Consider the following 13,951-nt stretch of genomic DNA (forward strand, 5'->3'; position numbering starts at 1 on the left):
TATTAAGAAAAGTGCTTATTGGGCAGTTTGATAGGCATAGTATATACATTTATCCAGACATCAGCAAATGTTACACCCCTGGGGCTCATGACTAGCCCTGTTGTAGGTTTTCAGTATCAGGGATGTATTCCTCCCATGGAGCAGGCCTCCAGTCCAATTGGAGAGCAGTTGGTTTCCACCATGATAGACATGCCACTATTGCACCAGCTGGCTCATTTGGTCTGTCTGGCCAATTATAAGGCTTGCACTGTCCACTGTTGAGTATCTTCATTGGTGGTATCTCTTTCACCCATTGAACTCCATGTAGAATGGCTTCTTCCCACTTTCTGTAAGCTGGTCTACATAGAGGACGTTATCAGCTCAGTTCCAGCAGGATTTCTAAGTGGACTTGCAGCCCAAGTATGTGGAGTCTTAAGCAATAGGGTCTTACCATCTATTCCTGGTGGGAAACCAAGGGCCTTGGCATTGGCCTGTAATGTTTTGGGGGCATCAGGGACATCCCTGGGCAACAACTCACTGGAAGGAAACCCATCTCTGGCACTGAAAATTTTCTAGCAATGCTCTATGGTTCCTGAGTGTTCCATTGCCCAAAACCAGAGGATTCCATATGGTTTATTTATATCCTCTTAGATTTTGATTAGCCCTCCTTCCACCTTTCCTTTACTCAATCTCTTCCCCTGACCTCACTTTGGGCCTTTTTGTGTGAGTGAATATTTGACTGCATATGATTTAGTGTATGATGTGTGGGCATGAAAGTTAAGTAATGTTTAAGAACACATAAGTGTGTTGTGTATTCATGAGAATTTGGAGGCTATAGTTAATTTCAGGGATGATATTCTGCTGATCTCCACCTTTTTTATAATAAGGTCTCACACTGTTCCCAGACTGGGCTCACCAGCTGTGCTGAACAAGTCAGCCAGCTTGCCCCAAGTACTTGCTTATTTGTGAATCCAATACTGGGTTTACAGGCATAAACCACCTGGATCAAAATTTCACATAGGACCTAGAAATCTAATATCAGATTCTTTTTCTTGCCATCTTCCCAGGAGTCATGTTTGTTTCTTATTTAGATATGCCATAATTAGCTAATGTATGACTTTTTAAAAATATATAAAATCTTACCTGGGTTCTGATTGTTCTGCAGAATTCTTTCATGCTAATAAATAAATACATAAAATGAATTATAAACAATAGAAAAATATGAGGCCAGAGCTGGCTGCAAGTGCGCAGCAAGGCAGAAGAAAAGCTTTTGTGTAACACACAGGTATGAGAAGACAGGAGGATCTCTGGTAGTCACTGGCTAGCCAATTTTCTACTTGGTGAGTTGGTGAGCTCTAGTGCGAATGAAGATCTAGTCTCAAAAAGATGTGGATGGGGGATGACTTATATGGTACTCCTAAAGCAAAACTGTGAATGAGCACAGTTCCTGAGTTAAATAATCACATGATTCCATTTGATTTCACCTCTGTTAAGTCATGACTTTTGTTGTTGTTGTTTGTTTGGTTTTTTGGTTTTTCAAGGTAGGGTTTCACTCTAGCTTAGGCTGACCTGGAATTCACTCTGTATTCTCAGGATGGCCTCGAACTCATGGTGATCCTCCTACCTCTGACATCTGAGTGCTGGGATTAAAGGTGTTTACCACCATGCCCAGCAAGTCATGACTTTTTGAGAAAATTCATGAGAACTTTCAGAATGAGAATGAAGATAACATTTATGTTTTCAAAGCAAAAATATATATTTTTAATTTTTTATTAACAACTTCCATGATTATAAAAAGTACTCCATGGTGATACCCTCCCTCCCCCCCATTTACCCCATTGAAACTCCATTCTCCATCATACCCCTTCTCCATCTCAATCAGTCTCTCTTTTACTTTTGATGTCTTGATCTTTTCCTCATCTTATGATGGTCTTATGCAGGTAGTATCAGGCACTGTGAGGCCATGGATATCCAGGCCATTTTGTGTCTGGTGGGAGCATGTTGTATGGAGTCCTGCCCTTCCTTTGGCTCTTACATTCTTTTTGCCACCTCTTCCGCATTAGGCCCTCAGCCTTGGAAGGTGTGATACAGATATCGCAGTACTGAGCACTGCAGTCATTTCTTTCCATCATGCAAAAATCTTTTTATGAAAAAGTGAACACACTGTTTTTCATAACTATGAATTATCCTAAAAATGAAATATCACTCACGTTTAAAGAAATACTAAGTAGACTTAAAGATGAATGAGTGGATACTCAAAAACACATGTAGCATGCATCCAGATGTACGAGGTGTCACATGGTTCTGGAATTTGTTTGCAGTGGTTGAAAATCCTGGCTTGCCTATTCTTTCTCTCTGTGTATCTTTTTCAGCCTTTCAAATAAATGAAAATAAAAAATAAGTAGATAAATGAAAAAAAACTGTAGCAGGCAGGCTAAGGAAAAGAAAAAAATTGTATGAATGTATTTAGTGTCAGAACACAAAAAAGTTCTTTGGTATCCATAATTCTTTGTAATAGCTCTTATGGCTCCCTATACTTAAATGGAAAATAAGAAGGGGGAAACTTTTAAATATCTAACTGTTTAAAACTACATGTTATAAAACACAGACAGAATAAATGCAAGGAAAGTAGAATTAAAATGTAAATTAATGTCAACAAAATGGTAGGTTGGAGGACTCTGATTCTAAGACTTTTACTACATGGAATTCACATGATTAACAATGTGCAAAATATTCAGACATTCAAACAATTTACCTCAGGCTAGTCTGTATTCTGAAAAATTTTCTAACAATTTTTCAACAGTTTTTTTTCCCCACCAACTCACATAAGCTGCTTTTAAAATTGCTATTGGCTCTTCTCAGTCACATTAGTGCTCATATTTAGGCCTCCATAATTCTTTGATCTTGATTGTCCTGCACTGAACATGTTACAATGTGCCATCCAGATGCTTTCCCAGCAAGATCACAACCAAAAATGATGGTGGGCATTGCTACATGCCTCCAAGATAGAGAGAAGTTTAAATAAGTTTTACATCAAGTGACAATGTCAAGTTTATCTTCCTACAGACAAAGGGCCAAAAGAGATAGAGTAAATGGGGCATGTTAGATCAAGCTTGTAAACCCATGACACAGGAGACTGGGCTGTGAATATTCCTGCAGCTGTGAGGCTAGTCTAGCCTACACCATGAGTTACATGTCAATTTAACTTACAGATGAAGACCCTGCTTCAAGCAAACAGACACTGGGGAAATGAAAGGCACTTGCTTATAAAACTTGCAGCTTAGGTTCAATTTTCCAGCATGCATAAATATCTAGATGTAATCTGAAGCTCAGGTTCAGCAGAAAGATGAGGGAGGGTCAAGGCCAGACAAGATGGGAGGCTTCCTCATGTAAGTGAAAACACAGCCAGGAAGACGGCAAGGGGGGCCAGAAATGCAGACCTAGAGGAAGACAAGGCTAGGTGAAACACAAGAGGAACAAGGTTAGGGAAGAGCGCAGCTGTATATGCAGTGGAGTAAGGCCATGTCTAGCCAGGCCAAATGAACGCAGGGAGTAAAGCAGAACCAGTGTAGGCAGTTTGAAAAAAGCAATAAGGATCAAACACCTGTAAAGTCACAAGTAGAACTAATCTCCCACTCATGCAACATTTTTATAAAGCAATAGTGATTTTGGGAGTTGTATAGACCACTCTTCTCCAAAGGAATACCTTCAACACTCTTAGAAAAGTCATCTGCTACCCACAGATTTAATATCTACAAAGAACAACCACAATAAGGCAAGACAAATCCAAGCAAATGCAAGTGATGGGAAAGGGCAGAAGGCATTCAGGGAAAGAGAACCTATGACCACTAACAAATGCTTGATAAACCTCAAAACACTCCCTCAGAAATGCAAAATGAAACACAAATGTTCACAATTATTAATGGTTATAGAAATTCAAATTGCATGCTACTAAATCTGATTCCTCTGCAGACCTCTGGAAAGCTTACATAGACAAGATCTGACAAAGAAATGGATCAACAGAACCTGAAAAGACTGTACTTAGTGGTCTTAGGTTTACAAAAATTACCACTGGTCTTGGTCTATTCAAGAACAGGCCAGATTATCAGGACTTAGGAGGTGACCTCTACAAGTGTTCCAACTGGACATGCTCTATAGTTGGAGACCTGCTTCACAGAAAACTTTTGTGAATGCTGAACACACGGGGGAATGTGCTGGAAGAGATATAGCAAGGGTGGAGTGTGGCCTCACCTGCATTGGGCACCATGTTCATCCGGAGTACTTACCTGTGAGGAGCAACTAAATTGTCCTTAGGTCACATTCTCAAGTGTTATTCTGTATTCTGTTGAGGGGTGAGGGTAGGCTTTGGACTGTTTCAGTCTCCTTATCTAGGCAGCCATGCCACTCCCCACCCACATTGCCCAATGTCCCAGGAAAAAGTAATGCTGATGCTCCCTGACATCTGGGAAACGCATGGGCTGCCACTTCTGTTTCTAAAGACAGAAAACTCTGATGTGTGGAATGTGGGGTGTAAGGAGACCCCTACTTTCTTCACTATGTGTATATGTTTTGCACCTCTCTGGCAGAAATGCCCCTCAGCCAACCCCCATTCTGCTCCCATCACTCTGTCCACTTGCAGAGACAGCCTCTGAAAGGTCAGGTGCAGAAGGCTCCATAGCTTTGAGCAGGGACAATAATTGAACTGGAAAGAAGAAGGTAATGTCAGTTATTAGCCAGGCAGCAGTCTTACACCTTTAAACCTAGTAGTATGCAGGGTGAGGCAAGAGAATCACTGTTTGGGCCTAGCCTGGGTGACAGTGAGTTACAGGACAGCCTAGGCTACAGTGACACTTTATCTAAATAAAATAAAATAAAATAAAAGCTAAGAAAATTCAACCATGTATTGAGATACAAAATCATTAGACAGGAAGTAAGAAGGCATGGTCACAGGAAAGCAAAATCATAGGAAAGGCAGTTACCAGGTAAAACAAAAGTGAGAACTGGCCAAGCCCAGGGATGGTGGAAGGGGAAAACAACCCCAGACCAGGAAAGGGAGAAGGATGGGCCAAACCAGGCAAAAGGAAGGCATTCTGGGACTGGCAAAGGAGGGATCAAAGGAGTAGGCAAGGCCAGGCCCAGAGAGTGTGAGCAGCATGCCAGGCCAGGCCATGGGAAGGAAAGGACAGACTAGACAAAGTAGACAGCAAAGGACATCAGGAAAGCTCCAGCCAGCAAAGGCCAGGAAATAGGGAGTGCCAGGTAAGGGTCAAAATCAGGTCAGTCTAGGACCTGAAAATGTGAGACCAGGGCAGGTGAAATGCAATCAAAGGGCACAAAGCAATGCCGGACATGGCAAGGGAGAAAGAAAGCCAAACAAGAACAGGCAAGGAGGAAGGTAGGCAAGAAACTAGACAAGGAAGGAGAAAATTAAAACAAGGTTAAAAAAAAAAAAAAAAAAAAAAAAGACCAACAGAAAGGCAAGGGAGAATCCAGGCCAGGACAGGGGAAACAAAGGATAAGTCAAGCCAGAGGGAAGGCAAAGGCAGGTGGAAGAAAGCCCAAGAAAGACAGGAGGAAGGCATAGTCAGACAAAGGAGGAGGATGGGCAAGTGTAAAGATGAAGGGACATGAGAACAGGCCAGATGATAAAAGAAAAGGCAGAAGGTAAATCCATTCAGGAGAAGACAAGGCCAGACAAGACTGTACTTGAGATAAGGCATGGAAATACAGGTCCCAAGACCATGCAACATGGGAGGCTTAGAGAATGAAGTCTAGAGAGAAGGCAAGGGTAAGGCAGAACAGGCCTAAGGGTGAGTAAGAGAAGGCAAGCTAGGGCTGGGGAAGACAAGATGAGGCCAAGCAGGGGAAGGTATGGTCAGGCAAGGAAGGGAGGAAGGCAAGGTCAGGCCAAATGTCAGTCCAGGGGTAAAGGAAGGCCAGGTAGGCAAAATTGAAGAGAAGCCAAGGCAGGCCAGGCCAGAAGCCAGTTAGTAGAAGAGAAGGGTATGGTAACACTAGTTCACCAAGGCAAGGGGAAAAGAAGGCCATGTTGGGAGTAGGGGGAAGGAGTGGTTGAAAAGCTAGGATAAGTTAGAGGTAAGACCAATGTGGAATTCACAACAATGGAGAAAATAAGGCTAGGCCAGGCCAGGGTGAAGACTCAAGAGCAGTCCAGGCAGATGGCAAGCCAGGACAGGCAATGGGGAATGTCAGCACAGGTCAGGTAGAAGGGAAGATGATGAGGAAGGCAAGACAGAGCATGAAGAAGGGAACAGGAAGGCAAGGACAGGTCATGCACAGTGGATTGTGATTTAGGGCCAGATAAAATTCAAGGAAAGGCAAATACCAAGGCCAAGAGAGACAAGGGGAAATGGGAAGGGCAAACCAGACCAGGCCTGGGGCAAGGCATGGTCAGGCAAGCCCTAAAGGATCATATGTTCAAATTTGGTTGGAGCAACCCATGATGAAGCAAGAGGGATCACAGACCTCAGATGGATCAAAGACCTGAATGTAAGACCTGAATCCCATAAACATATAAAAGAAAAAGTAATGAAAATACTTCCAGATGCAGCTGTAGAGAAGGATTTCCTGAATAGGACCCCAGTTGCCCAGGAAAGAAGACAACTGACAAATAGGAACCCATGAAACATAAAAGCAATTTTACAACTAAGGAACCACAATGTAAGTTCACAAGCAGCGTACAGCCCATTTGATATATACCTAACTATCTGTCCTGCCTGTCTGTGCTGTGAGAGAAGAGACACCAGAGCTGCTCACACTCACCAGCCACATTCCTTAACCCTGGCCACTAATCAGGATACTCAGGGACCGGGTGAGTGCTCCTCTGCTCCCTGCCTATCCCCTGGGGTACAACACTGTCCCAAATACATGCTGGTTGGGAATGAGTCAAATTGGGCACTGACCTCACCCCATGCCTACAATCCTGTGCCACCCTTATAGGGACACTGGAGATGACAGCAGTCACCAGATCAGGGCACTGACAAGGTGAGCCAGGGAGTAGGAAATTGCACAAAACTTCTTATGTGCATACTCAGTCTCATGTATACAACCCCAACCTGTGAACACTGAGACAGGAAATCAGGCCCATGAGGCACTGACTTCATTTTCTGACCTCCACAAGGGCTTGGCCCTATATAGGGAATCCAAAGCCAGTCACTTTCCCCAGTCTGGACCTGCATGGAGACTGCATACTTTTTTTTTAAAAGTCTGTTCACGTTTCAGTGTGCATATCCCAGACACGTGACTGACTACCAGCCCATACTCACAGGAATCAAGACACACCAAGCCAAGCAACATGGGCTCTGCAGGAGTTGTGGTTACTGCATTGTCTGCAAGACAAAAAACTATCTGTGGATGGGCAGCAAACACCAGTGCAAAACAAATAACACAAGAAACCAAGGTAAGATATGCCCAACAGGAATGCCTAATCCCATAGTGGAATACTCCAATAAACCCTACTTAGATCACTCTGCTCAGGATTTATGGCCAAGATAGTGACTGCCTAGCTGCCCTGAAGACCCTGGGGAAAGAAAGGCAAGATATTAAGGGTTCACTGGGCCTTCTAGGGGAGAGAAATCTCCAATAGATTCCCAGTGGGAGGGCACAGAGGGGCAAAAACAGGGAATCGCTGATTCCGACACAGGCAGGTAGCCCACACCTCCCCCCAAGTAGCAACCAAACCCACAGTGCCACTGTGCTGATTGATCCTTGCATGTGGAAGCTTAGACAGCCCAGACACTTGCTCACTTACTACTCTGGCTGCCCAATGATCAGCAAGCTCAGGCCCACAGCAACTGCCACACAAGCTCAGACTGTGTCTGTTGCTTGTGCCAGCTCAGGTGCCATCCCCAACCTGTCTGCCATGCCAGCCGGCCACCATTGTCCTGTTGCAGGAGAGCACAGACTGCTTCCAGGTCCAAGTGTTCCCCTGCCAGAGTTTGAGCTGCTTCAGTGCTTGGTTCCTCAGTGTCCCACCTAGCGCAAGTACAGGCAGCTTTGGCGCATTACCGCTTACGACCTCAGGGAATTTTGGTTCCCTGGTCAGGCAGTATATCAGGTGGCTTTGGAAAGTGAGAGTCAAAGCCCAGGCTGCTTGGCAACTGCCTCAGGCTACCTCAGATTCCCATTGTGCTTGAGCCTAGGCTGATCCACCCACCTACAGGCCAATACACTGTGATGGGCAGACTACAGCGCAAAAGAAATAACATGAAAAATCAGGGACACTTCCAGTTAAGATGGCGGCTTAGGTACCACGTCAAAGCAGCCTAGGGGGGAAAAAGACCATAAAAAATCAGCAAAATACACACTTTTACTAAAAAGTGAGGTGCATAGGAAATTGAAATGACAGTGAAGAATTAGAAAAGATCCAGAGCTCGCACAGGCTGGCATAAGCGGCCCCGGCAGGTCTGCCGACCATGGCGGCAGCAGCGCATCGGAAAGCTGCCAGGCTCGGCTCAAGCCACAGGAAAAGCCAGGTGAGGGGAGCTTCCACTCACACCGCTGCTCTCCACAACTCAAAAATGTGAAGGAAGAGCAGCAGTGAACAACGGAGGAGCAGACCACAAGGTAGAAGAATACGTGGAACAGCGAGAGAGCCAGAGTAGCTGCAGCTCCCTCCCCACCCCCACTGCCTGTGCCCAGCTCCAGCGAACAGAGGAGCCGGCCCAGGACCTGGCCACACCAACTTGAGTGAACAGCAGGACCCAAACAGGAGCACAGTCCCGCAGCAACATCAGTGGCTCCGGCACCAGCAGCAGTGGCCCCAGCAGTGGCAGATCCAGTAGCAGCTGCAGTGGCAGATCCAGCAGCAGCAGGTTCAGAGGCAGCATTTACATCTCCAGCAGCAGCAGCTTCAGAGGCAGCAGTCACAGATCCAACAGCAGCAGTGGAGGATCCAGCAGTGGCAGCTAAAGCAGCAGCAGCAGTGGCAGCAGCAGTGGTGGACACAGAAGAGGTAACAGACCCAGCAGCAGCAGCTTTAGCAGCAGTGGTGGTTACAGTAGCGGGGGTGTTGTTATGTAGGGCCATAGTTGCCAGGCTTGGTTTGCCCAACAGGAGAAGCCCAGTGCCAGAAATCAGAACAGCAGCCCAATGACCTAGCCAGCAACTTGACTGAGACCAAAATCATCCAAAAAGGAAACTGGGATTGATTGCACCAGGGAAGGGTTTCACTTGGTCACAAGCTGACTTGGATCCCTCAACAGACCAGAAATCTTTCTCTTTGTTGCTAGAGGATCAGGTTGTTATAATAATTACTTTGCATAAATATTCAGTGCTGTTTTTGATTGAATGTGTACAGTGTTTAGTTAAATTTTAGAATCTACCTGTATTTTATTCCACTCAGCCTACTTGAATACTCCCATAGCAGGGAAACTCAACCCCTAGGAACACCTTTGTAGATACTCTGAGAGCCTTAAGAGCCACACCTAACACCTTAAGCTCCTATCCTGAAGATATATAACATCAAATCAATTCATACAACTAAGAATACCTAGATAGCTAGAAATCCAAGCATTAACTTAATCCAAGATGCAAAAATATATACATTATAACACAAGAAACACTAAAAAGCAAGACAATATAAATCCACCTAACAGTATTAATGCATCAGAAATGACCTCCAGTGAGAATGAGTTAGAGGAAATGCCTGAGAAAGATTTCAAAAGAATGATTGCAAATATGTTCAAAGAGGTCAAAGAAAAGAATCAAACAAGAAATCAAAGAGGAAATCAAAGGAATCAAAGAGGAAATCAAAGAAGACGCAGGACACCAAGTTCATGAAATAAAGAAGGCAATAGAAGACATAAATAAGGAAATAGAAATAATAAAAAAAAAAAACCAGAATCACTAGCAATGAAGAACACAGTTAATGAAATAAAAAACTCTGTAGAAAATCTCACCAGTACAACGGACGAAGGTGAGGACAGAATATCTAAGCTAGAATACCAGGTGGCAGATCTAATACAGTCCAACAAAGAGAAAGACAAACTTATAGAAAAGTATGAGTGGGAATTTCAAGATATTCAGGACACTATGGAAAGAATAAATATAAGAATTCAAGGCATAGTAGAAGGAGAAAAATTCCACTCCAAAGGCATAGGAGGCATATTCAACAAAATCATAGAAGAAAATTTCCCCCAAATTGGGAAACAGGTGCCAATGCAGATACAGGAAACCTTTAGAACCCCAGCCAGACAAAGCCTGGAAAGAACCTCTACTTGTAATATTATAATCAAACTACCAAACAAACAAACCAAGGAAAAAATATTCAAAGCAGTTAGAGAAAAAAATCATGATACCTACAAAGGCAAGCCCATCAGGATATTCAACACAAACTTTAAAAGCCAGCAGTGCTTGAGTGATGTATTTCAAGTTGTGAAAGATAACAACTGTCAACCAAGGTTACTTTATCCTGCAAAGCTATCCATTCAAATAGACGGAGAAATAAGGACATTCCGTGACAAAAGCAGGTTAAAGGAGTATTTGAAGACAAAACCAGCTCTACACAAAATACTTTATAAGATCTTCCATGCTACAGAAAAGGAAATGCACACATATAAGAAACCTGGAAAAAACAAGCAATACTCAAATACCAGTAAACAGAAGAAAGCAAAGGTTGAACTGGAACCACACACACACACACACAAATGGCAAACATAAATACACACCTTTCAATAATATCTCTTAATATCAAGGGCCTCAATGCACCAACCAAAAGACATAGGTTTGCAGACTGGGTTAAAAAGCAGGACCCTACAATTTGTTGCCTCCAAGAAGCTCACCTTTCTACAAAGGATAGACATTATCTTTGGGTGATAGTTTGGAATACGGTGTTTCAAGCAAATGGGCCTAGAAAACAAGCAGGGGTTGCTATCCTAATATCTAGCAAGGCAGACTTCAGTCCAACATTGGTCAAGAAAGATAAGGAAGGTCACTTTGTATTGATTAAGGGCACACTCCAACATTACAATCCTAAACATATGTACACCTAACATGAGGGCTCTCAAATTCATCAAACAAACACGATTAGAACTAAGGTCACAGACACCAAACACAGTGGTGGTGGGTGACTTTAACACCCCACTCTCATAAATTTACAGGTCATCCTGGGAAAAAATAAACAGAGAGGCATCTGGACTAAATGAGGTCATAGAAAGAATGGACCTAACAGATATATACAGGACACTTCATCCAAAGGCTGCAGAATATACGTTCTTTTCAGCAGCACATGGAACATTCTCTAAAATACACCATATATTAGCACACAAAGCAAATCTTTACAAATTCAGGAAAATTGAAATAATTCCTTGCATTCTCTCTGGCCACAATGGAATTAATCTACAAATCACTAGCAAGTAAGCCTATAGAGCATACACAAAATCATGGAAACTAAACAATACACTGCTAAATGATGAATGGGTCAATGAAGAAATCAAGAAGGAAATCCGAAAATTTATAGAGTCAAACGATAATGAGAACACAACATACCAAAATCTATGGGACACAATGAAGGCATCTATAAGAGGTAAATTTATAGCCTTAAGTGCCTATATTAAGAAATTAGAAAGGTCACAAGTAAACAACCTAATGCTTCACCTTAAAGCCTTGGAAAAAGAAGAACAAGGCAAACAAAAATCGGTACATGGGAAAAAATAACAAAGATTAGGGCACAAATTAATGAAATAGAAACAAACAAACAAACAAAAACAATCCAAAGAATTAATGAAACAGAGTTGGTTCTTTGAAAGGATAAACAAGATTGATAAACTCTTAGCAAATCTGACCAAAAGAGAGGAGACAGAAATTAATAAAATCAGAGATGAAAAAGGTAACATCACAACAGATTCCAGAGAAACTCAAAAAATCATAGGGACATACTATGAAAGCATATACCCAACAAAGTATGAAAATCTGAAAGAAATGGATGATTTCCTCGATTTATATGACCTACCTAAATTAAATCAAAATGAGATTAATCACTTAAATCGACCTAAAACAAACATTAAAAATCAAATGTAAGAAAATCCAGTTAGATCACCCAGTCCTACAATGAACATCTCTAATCAAAACATAGAAGAGTCATAAAGGACAGATAATTGTGTGGATGCTGCCATCAATAGACTACACCAAGTGGTCAGGCTGGATGACTGTGGCCTCACTGAGGGGCAGTGCAAGGACATCAGCTCAGCAGTCCAGGCCAACCCTGCCCTGACAGAGCTCAGCCTGCACACCAATGAGCTGGGTGATGGTGGTGTGCACCTGGTGCTCCAGGGCCTGCAGAACTCTACCTGAAAGATAAAGAAACTGAGCCTCCAGAACTGTTGCCTGACAGAGGTTGGCTGTGGTGTCCTGTCTGGTGTGCTGTGCTCCTTGCCCACCCTGCATGAATTGCATCTCAACGACAACCCCCTGGGGGAATGCAGGCCTGAAGCTGCTCTGTGAAGGACTCCTGGATCCCCAGTGCCATCTGGAGAAACTTCAGCTGGGGTGCTGTAACCTCACAGTCACCAGTTGTGAGCCCCTGGCCTCTGTGCTGAAGGCCAAACCCTACTTTAAGGAGCTGGTGTTGAGCAACAATGACTTCCATGAGGCTGGTGTCCAAGCATTGTGCCAGGGTCTGACAAACACTGCCTGCCAGCTGGAGACACTTAAGCTAGAAAACTGTGGTATTACATCAGCCAAATGCAGGGATCTGTGTGATGTCATTGCTTCCAAGGCCTCACTTCGAGAGCTGGGCCTGGGCAGCAACAAGCTAGACAATGCAAGCATCGCCGCACTGTGCCCTGGGCTACTGAGCCCCAGCTGCAAGTTCAAGACCCTGTGGCTTTGGGAGTGCAACATCACTGCTGAAGGCTACAGGGACCTGTGCCGTGTCCGCAGGTCCAAGTCGAACCTGAAGGAGCTGAGCCTGACCAACAATGAACTGGGGGATAAGGGTGCCCAGTTGCTAGGTGAGAGCTTGCTAGAGCCTGGCTGACAGATGGAGTTACTGTGGATGAAGACTTGCAGCCTCACACCTGCCTGCTGCTCCCACTTCCGCTCCTTGCTGGCCCAGAACCGGTCTCTGCTTGAACTACAGATGAGTAGCAACCCACTGGGTGACTCGGGTGTGCAGGAGCTTTGTGAAGCTCTGAGCCAGCCGGGCATGGCGCTACATGTGCTGTGTCTGGGGGACTGTGACATGACTGATGCTGGCTGCAGCAGCCTTGCCAGGGTCCTGCTGGCCAACCATACCCTGCAGGAGCTAGACCTCAGCAACAACTCCATGGGGGATTGGGAATCTTGCAGCTGATGGAGAACCTTAGGAAACCCAGCTGTGTCCCACAGCAGCTAGTCCTGTATGACATATACTGGTCAGAGGAGGTGGAAGACCAGATTCGGGCCCGGGAGGAGGAAAAGCCATCCCTGAAGATCATCTTCTGAGATGTCTCTGTGGACACCCAGCCTTAATCCACACCAGCTTCCAGGGGTTCTGGGTATCTGGTGTCAACTGCAGATAAACCTAGAAATCATCTTATTTCAGTAAGAAAACTAGACACTTTATAACTATTAAACCACTTTGTTGGCAAAAAAGGAAAAGAAAGAAAGGGAGGAAGGTAGGGAGAAATAACTTATTTTAAAGACTTCCAAGTATTAATAAATGCTGGAAATGATGCAGAAAATGAGGAACCCTCATCCACTGTTGGTAGGAGTGAAAACTTCTTCAGGAACTGGGGAAATCAGTATGAAAGTTCATAAAAATCAAAATAGATCTACTGTTTTACCTAGTTATGTAATTTATGGACAAATAGCCAAAATAGTCTTTCCCACAGAGACACCTGTTTGGCCATGCTTGTTGCTAATGTAGTCACAATAGCTAGGAAATAGAATCAGCCCAGGTGCTGATCAACTGCTGATTAGATAATGGCAATATGCTACATATACAATATGGAGTTTTACTCAGCAGTAAGAA

General features: G+C 43.8%; 1 pseudogene; it reads left to right on the plus strand.

Moving 5' to 3' along the window:
• The first annotated feature begins 8,414 nt into the window (after positions 1-8,414).
• On the plus strand, positions 8,415-13,499 carry LOC123457452 (annotated as a pseudogene).
• The last annotated feature ends 452 nt before the right edge of the window (positions 13,500-13,951 follow it).

This window comes from Jaculus jaculus, unplaced genomic scaffold (assembly GCF_020740685.1).
Source record: "Jaculus jaculus isolate mJacJac1 unplaced genomic scaffold, mJacJac1.mat.Y.cur mat_scaffold_50_1_766167_arrow_ctg1, whole genome shotgun sequence".
In the NCBI taxonomy this organism is placed as follows: domain Eukaryota; kingdom Metazoa; phylum Chordata; class Mammalia; order Rodentia; family Dipodidae; genus Jaculus; species Jaculus jaculus.